Here is an 8556-nt window from a genome sequence, read left to right as displayed (position 1 = left end):
ATGACATCATCAAAATTGTTTAAATTCAAATTGAATCGATTTATTCCTATTGAATTCTAAAAATCTGAATTAACCCGAATTAAAAAGCTCAAAATATTAAAATTTCCAAAAAACCTAAATTTCCAATTCGTTTTTAAGCCAATTTCCTTAGAACAGTCCAATGCCTAATAGAAAAAGCTCTCAAAAGCCCCACGCCTAAGCACCTATTGTCCTTTAACACGTCCCTATATTAATTCCCCCAACCCAATCAAACTTACTTTATTTTTATATTTAAAAACAAATAAGAAACTAATTACTGCTACGAATTTTTTTTAAGTTTATTCCTACTACTACTTCTTCCACAATTCAATGGACTTTTTTTTCGCTGCTGTCCTAATTTTTCAATTCTTAGAATTGTGGTAGTAATTTACTAATTATTATAATTAACAATGGTGTGGTTGTTAGTAAAATATTAAACTTCTAGTTCTTGTCATCAACATTTAATTTTAAATAATTTCAAACATAAAAATATTAAATAATATTTTTATAAGATAATATTTAAATAAAATTTGAACTTCACTAAAAAATAACATTAATTTTTTAAAATTTCTTTGATATTCTATTATAGAAATTAGAATTATGAAATTTTTTTTAATATAATTAAAATTCTGACATTATGTAATATTTTATATTTATTAAAATTTTTATTAAATAATGTAATATATGATAACTACATAGTTGAATGAATTAGATGATAAATATTAAAAAAGATATCTTAAAATTTTAACTATTAAAGTCTATTCATTTCATTTTTTTTAGATTAATAAATATATAATAAAATAAAAACTCACAATCTTATAAAATGAAACTTTACTAATGGCACCAATCACTATAAGCGTAAGAGAGTGTTGTCCCATTTGTATAATACAGTCAGTCACGAAAAGCTACACCGGACAAATTCCCGTAGGATTTCCCAACCAACGCTCACGATCCTTCCGGGTATTTGTCACACACACTTCGATGTCTCGCTATCGGCCTGATATCAACGCTTCCGCGGCTACTTGTCCATTTACTTAATTTATTAATGATTTCACTCATTTTAGATTCAGACATTCACTCTCTCTCTCTCTGCCGACATAAATTTCTAAATCAACTACACATTCCCTAAAATTTCAAAGTTTCATTCACTTTTTCGTATCGAAGCTCAATAGCTCATTATTCTTCCATTTCACTATCATTTTTCAACTCTCTCACCGTTCCATTTCATCATCATTTTTCAACTCTTACCCACGTTAAACAACGCATTTCCATCGTTCCTCTTGCACTCTAACCTTCCTCCTTCAAAGGAATGTTGAGAATATTGACTCAAATCCCATAAGAGATTTGTTAAAGATTTATTTGAGATTTGTCAGATATTGCTTGATGGACAAAAAGACTTGCAAAAGAAGAATTTCAAGAAAAAGATGATTCTTAATAGGTAAGTTTGACTTGCAAGAGAAGAATTATAAAAGGAAAGGCAAGTTTGACTTACAGGAAAAGAATTCTAAGAGGAGAGAGATTCTTAATGGGCAAGTTTATATGGTTATAAATAGGTGAAGTCTCTACAGGGTTAGGCATGAGAAAAAGATGTAAGAGAGTTGTAGGGTTTTGTGGGATAGACACCCCATAGGAGTATTGGGGCTCTACGTCTTATGGGTGTGTATGTTTGTTTGTGAGTGGACTAGAGGAGATTGAGAGGGTCCACATAGGTATGATGTATGGGAGCATATGGGTATGTGTTTGGTTATGTTGAAAGGGTGCACAAGAGTTTGGGTTTGTGTTTATTTGGGTTGAGAATACTTTATAGGACTAGAGGAGATTGAGAGTGTCTTATGAATATTGATTGTTGAGTGAAATTGATGATATGATGTATGTTTGTAATTCTCTACAACTAGTGGATCTTGTTTCTCATCTGTGGATGTAGGTCAGTTGGACCGAACCACGTTAAATTGTTGTTCCTTGTGTGTTTAATTTATTGTTTGATTTTGCTTTCGCTGGTGTGATTGGATTAGAGGCTTTTAGCCCAACAAATGGTATCAGAGCTGTGGTATTCCTCAATAAATGGTATCAGAGCTGTGGTGTTCCCCAACAAGTAGTATCAGAGCTGAAGGTTCGAAACATGAGAAAAGTTAAAGATTCAAGATGTGGGAAGAGTCGATGGTTCGAGACATGGGAAGAGTTGACAATTCGAGATATGAGAAGAGCTTGGTTTGAGACATGGGAAGAAATAAGCTTAGAGGAGCTCAATTCAAGAAAAGAGTTTGAGTTCAAGTTTTAAAGATTGAGGATTAGTTTGTATGAAGCGTGAAGACACAAGAGAAGAGAAGATGATTATGAGACTTTCATTGCAGGTGGAGCCAAGCATGTCTAGCATGAAGATAGATGATTGATGGAATTTGAGTCAAGGTGGAGATTGTTGGGAATATTGACTCAAATCCCATAAGAGATTTGTTTGAGATTTGTTTGGGATTTGTCAGATATTGCTTGATGGACAAGAAGACTTGTAAAAGAAGAATTCCAAGAGAAAGAAGATTCTTAATAGGTAAGTTTGACTTGCAAGAGAAGAATTCTAAAAGGAAAGGCAAGTTTGACTTACAGGAAAAGAATTCTAAGAGGAGAGGGATTCTTAATGGGCAAGTTTATATGGTTATAAATAGGTGAAGTTTCTATAGGGTTAGACATGAGAAAAAGATGTAAGAGAGTTGTAGGGTTTTATGGGATAGACACCCCATAGGAGTATTGGGGCTCTACGTCTTATGGGTGTGTATGTTTGTTTGTGAGTGGACTAGAGGAGATTGAAAGGGTCCACATAAGTATGATGTATGAGAGCATATGAGTATGTGTTTGGTTATGTTGAAAGAGTGCACAAGAGTTTGGGTTTGTGTTTGTTTGGATTGAGAATACTTCATAGGACTAGAGGAGATTGAGAGTGTCTTATGAGTATTGATTGTTGAGTGAAGTTGATGATATGATGTATGTTTGTAATTCTCTACAACTAGTGGATCTTGTTTCTAATCCGTGGATGTAGGTCAGTTGGACCGAACTACGTTAAATTGTTGTCCCTTATGTGTTTGATTTATTGTTTGATTTTGCTTTCGCTGGTGTGATTGGATTGGAGGCTTTTAGCCCAACAAGGAACACCACAGATCTTCAAAGTAAATCCAATTTTTGGTATTAATAAATTTATCTGTAGCTATTATTTGGATTCCAGATCAAGTGGTTAGAGATGTTTAAGATTTTTTATTTTTGATAAATATTAAAACTTGGCAGTAATATCACTTATTTGTTTTTAAGATAGGCATCATCTGTTATTTAACATGTTATATTTGGCCATTTTCTAAATAGTTGGATGGATTCAATAGCATCAAGCAATCCAATGCTATGCTCAAAAGTTAAAGTACTTGTAATAAGTCACCTGTCACCAAGAGCTTGCCACAAGTGGTTGAAACTCATTCTTGGAGCAGCAACAATAGCAAATGGTATAGGAAATGCCACTACTTTTAACAAACTTAAGGAGAATAGAAGACCCTAATGTTTAAATCTCTATTGGGGATGATGCAAGGACTAGTAGTGGTTCATCACTTGCTACATGAAAATTTGATTAAGAAACTTGTAGAAAATATTGTTTTAGGATGACCATTTTGAATGAGTTAACTTTTAGGATTGTTGAGCATGAGGGATTTTCGAGAGTTTTGTAGTGTTATGCAACCTCGATTTCAAGTTCCTTTAAGGTTCACTACGGCTAAGGATTGTTATGATTTTTTTTTTAGTGAGAAAGAGAAGCTTTCCATGTACTTAAAAAAATCAAAGCTAAGAGTTTATCTTACTAATAATATTTGGACTTCTAGGCAAAATCTTAGTTATATGTGCCTTATAGTTCATTTTATTGATCAATAGTGGAAATTGCACAAATGAATTTTGAGTTTCACTCTAATTCCTAATCATTCTAGTGAAGTTATTGAAAAATGCATTGAAAAACATTTGCTTGAATGGAAAATAGATAAAGTTCTCACTATCACGGTAGATAATGTAAGTAGTAATGATCTTGGTATCCAATATGTTAAAAAAAAAACTTAATAATTGGAAGGGTAATATTTTAAAATGTGAGCATTTGCATTTGAGGTGTTGTGCACATACTTTTAGTCTTACTGTGAAAGAGGGTCTGAAAGATTTAGATGATTCACTCTTTTGAATCCGTTCTACTGTGAGGTATGTGAGGTCATCCCCTGCAAGGTTACAAAGATTTAAGATTTGTGTGGAACAAGAAAAAATAACAAGTAAAAGCCTTGTTTGTTTAGATGTGGAGACTAGGTAAAATTCAACTTTCTTAATGTTGGAAGCTACTTTGAAGTTTCAAAAGCTTTTGATAGGTTAGAGGAATAAGATGACAAATATAGAGTCCAGCTCAAGGTAAAAAAAAAAATAATAAAGAGTTTGGGAAGACATTGATTGCAACAAGTATTTATAACTTAATTAGATTAATATTTATGTTGTTTTGTTCATCATTTATCATTCTTTTAGTGATTTAATGAATTTTATACATACTTTTTTTTTTGTAGACTTTAAGGATTTGATCTTTAATGAAACAAAGATGGTCATTGATGATTGACTTGAAAGAAGGAGGAAATGTTTTGATTTCATTTTTAGTTCTTTCCATTGCAAGTTAATTTTTTTCTCTTTTATCATGGATATTCTTTTAATTCTATTTTCAGGAAACCGAAGATGGAAGAGATTTCTCAACAACAATTCCACTAAATATAAAATTATGTTTTGTAACTTATTGTTCTTAATTTCATATCATGGAGTGTTGTAGTTATGTTTTGGATAGTTATTTTATTTTGAACTTGTTTTATAGTCGCCTAATAGGTTGATGTAGTTTGAAACTTTGACTCCTGTGGAATGGAGCCTATTAGGTGACTTGGTGTAATTGTTTGTACTTATTTCATTGTGTTTTGTTGTCTTGTTTGGAATTTTTTTTAATCTATTGTGTTTGTGAATGATTAAATGTTTATTGGTGGATTAATTGTTGCTGCTGGTGGAATTTCAATGTAACCAGCTTCATCATCAGGGGCCTGCCTGGTGTACTGATCAAAATCCCCATTTTCCATCTTATATATATGTTCCTGAATCCCGGTATGCAAATTTTATTTTAATATTTTATTGTCTTTTGCAGTCCCACCATCTGGGGCCAACAAAAAAGTAACAGAAGTTGCATAGATATCATTGGAATACAATCTATTTCAATTGATGCTTTGGCATGTCAGAATTGCAGTTCATTTTATCTGCTTCATCCAGTAAACTATTGGCATGTCAGCATCTACAGGTGTGATGAAGCTTTGGGATCTGGAAGAAACGAAGAGTAAGTCTTTGATTTCTGCTGGGCATAATTTACTTGAATTTCCCTTATATGTACGTGTTTTTTTGCCCATTGTTTTCACCAACGATGGCATTACTGGTATGTGATTTTTTTCCCATTTGATAATGTCCATTACTGATAGCATCATTATTGCCATGCTTTCTTTGGGATGGTTATTTTGCTTCCATCTGAAATTTGTGGAGGAACAAATCCTGAGGCCTGACTAATGGATGGTATGTCTAGAAAATGACAAGTGCCTTGCATCCATGATTTCTAGTCCAACGGATGCAAGGCATTTTTCGAGTAACACCTAGAACTCAGCTCCATTCCCTTTTTTTTTTTTTGGGGGGGGGGGGGGGGGGGGGGTGTGTAGCTATAGTTTCTAAATCAAGTTAAATGAAATGTTCAACAATTATCAATGATTTTGCAGGTAGAAGAATGAAATTATTGAGCTCAGCATATTTGTGTCATTATTGAATGGGAGGAAGCCAAAAGTTCTCTGTACTTTTATGCAACGGTGTTTGCAACATCAAATAATATACAGTTGACATGGATGAAATGGAATTGCTGCCTTTTGTGATATATTTTGACTTCCCTCCTTTGCTTTTGATAACAACATGGAGTTCTAATCTTCTCCTGTAAATCATCGTGCACTAAAATTTTTGGCTTTGTTAAATACATCTGTTACTTTTTTGGAAGGCATTGAAACTCTTGAATGAGTTTAAGTTTCAAGAAGGACATGTTTGCTACGTAGATTTCCATCCTCTTGAGTTTCTCCGTGCCACAGCCCACAGGTGAGTGTTATTCAGCATGATAATTTGGACTTGTTGCTCCTTAAGTCTAAACCTGACTGAACACTTATTGGTCTTAAACTTTCTTCTTAAAAGCCATGTTTGCACATATCTCAGCATATTGAACCATATGAACGAAATGATCATGAAGAGAAGAAATTTAATCTTGAGGGAAGTTATTCTTCAGAGAAAATAGGGAGTGGCATGAGGTCAAGTTTGGGATCACGGCCTGTGTCGCCTGATTATGAGACGAAGGAAATAAAGAACATATATGTTGACTGTAAGTTCTCTTTTCAGTTGTTTTTATTCTTTGAACTGGTTGGTCTAGCTATTATTACTTTGTTAGCATGGTCAATAATAACCGGTTTTTTTCTCAGCCCTTATGGCATTTGGGGAGGTGAAAACACTTCAGTTGCCTTAGAAGAATTAATTCTGGATTTTGTTGATCAAACTGCCTTCATGGAGTATTTCAAATCCTCTTGGGTGCCTAAGATTGGTTAGATCTCTCTCACTATTACGCAAGCACAAATATTCGAATGCCTCCGAGGTTTCTATATCTAATACTGATGTTGTTTATTTCTGTTTGACAGAAATGTGGCTTTCAACAATGAAAACTGTTCCACTTGCAATCCAGGAGGTATCCAGCGCCATAGAAGCCTACCATGTGAAGCTGAAAATGAAATTGTTTGATGATTCACATCTTGGTGCACTTCAGAGAGTTGACTGGTTAGTGCACAAGCTGACAACTGAGTTGCATTCGGCATGTTGGCTTGACCGGTATGCAGATCAAGTAATTCTTTTCTAAATGTCAAGGAGGAATACATTGCATCTACATCTTGGCACCGAGTACTGCAAATTCCTGATTCTGCTGTTACCTTAGATGATAAGGGCCACCTATTTACAAAGGTAGCAAGTCAGAAAGACAGCAGCATAACACACTTAATATGGAACCCTGGATCAGACTTCGCTTTCCGCGATTGTGCATGGTCAATGCTAGGAAATTTTTGCAAGCACGTCATCAAGGCCAATATGATCTGTGAAAATGATGAAGGCTACAAACCTTCCATGTCTTTTTTGTCATTCAGAGAGATAATAATGGATCTTTGGAAGAAACCAATGGACGACTCAATTGCATTAGATGAGTCAGTTGCCTGGACCCACCAGATGCTTGATCAAATCAAACAACTTGTTGAACTGAATAGTTCAAATGATATTGGCATTGTGGTAAATAAGAAGTGCAGAACATTTGTTGGTATACCAGCTTCCCTTCCAGCTCTTCCGTCTAGTTCCAAGAGCATCACAAAGAATTTGCAGAAAAAGAACCGAAAAGGGAAAAGATTATCAAGATTAAGATGATCATCAAAGTTGTTTATACGTCCTCATTTAGCTAACTTCAGACTGTATGACGTTGGACCTCTATTTGAAAATTTTGTTCATTTCCATATTGGGGATTGAAGCATTTGAGAAGCCAAGCTATTTTTTTTTTTTTTATATAGAATGAGTGCACTTTGCAACCTCCAATTTTGATGGACAACATATCCGTCTAGCTGCGCTGCAACATATTCAATTTAGAGGAGACTTCCCAGATGTGTCGACATATTCATGTTCAATCCAACATTCATATCAGTAGAAATTTGAAGGCTAACATCTTCAAAAAGAAGGTATCTATATATGCTATTGAGGTTTGCTTCAGAATTAGGAAATTCAAGTGTTTTCCCCTGTTAATCTAGTCATTCCTTGAGCTGTATATCATTTTGTATATTGTCTTTCCTTTTCAGGTCCTTCAAGTACATATTTGTTCAGAGAAAAGAAAACATGGCATAAGGCACCTTGCCAATGGATGGATGACCGACTACTTTTATTGGTAGACAATCACAAAAATGTGGAGTCCCCAAAGACGAGATGGAGCAAAAATTGAAGGAATTAATGGGTTTATTATTCTGGAATGGGTGTCAGCCTATATTGCAGTTGTCAAAAGTCAAAGTATTTTTTATATGTAAATTTTTTAAATTGTTATTTTTTTTCAATTATATATTGTAATTTTGTTTAATTAATTTTGAAGCCCAAGTTTTATTTCAATCAAAAGCTTAAATTTGAAGTCAATTTAAAGCTTAAATTCATTTAAATTAAAATTTTAAATTACTAATCCGATCTTACTCGAATCTATTCGAATCAATTTTATCTGAATATTTTATTTATGTAAATCAAATACAAATCACAAAATATAAAATCTGAATAAATCAAATCAAATATCACCCTTACCTAACTTTAAGCTTTTAATCCCCTCTAAACGGCCATCATGTAAGAAAAAAAAAACATAAATAGGTAAAGACTTCCCTACCCCTCATCTTTACGCTAAAGTAGACAAACAAAAGATGGAGCTTTAACCAC

At 33.7% G+C, this 8556-nt stretch overlaps 1 pseudogene; it reads left to right on the top strand.

Moving 5' to 3' along the window:
- Window positions 1–6236: 6236 nt before the first annotated feature.
- On the top strand, window positions 6237–8238 carry LOC149518870 (uncharacterized; annotated as a pseudogene).
- The last annotated feature ends 318 nt before the right edge of the window (window positions 8239–8556 follow it).

Source organism: Durio zibethinus, chromosome 5 (genome assembly GCF_047325235.1).
Source record: "Durio zibethinus cultivar Kanyao isolate XHJ-2024 chromosome 5, ASM4732523v1, whole genome shotgun sequence".
NCBI lineage: Eukaryota > Viridiplantae > Streptophyta > Magnoliopsida > Malvales > Malvaceae > Durio > Durio zibethinus.
The sequence above is the reverse complement of the archived record's forward strand: the minus strand, read 5'-3'. Positions and strand labels throughout refer to the sequence as shown.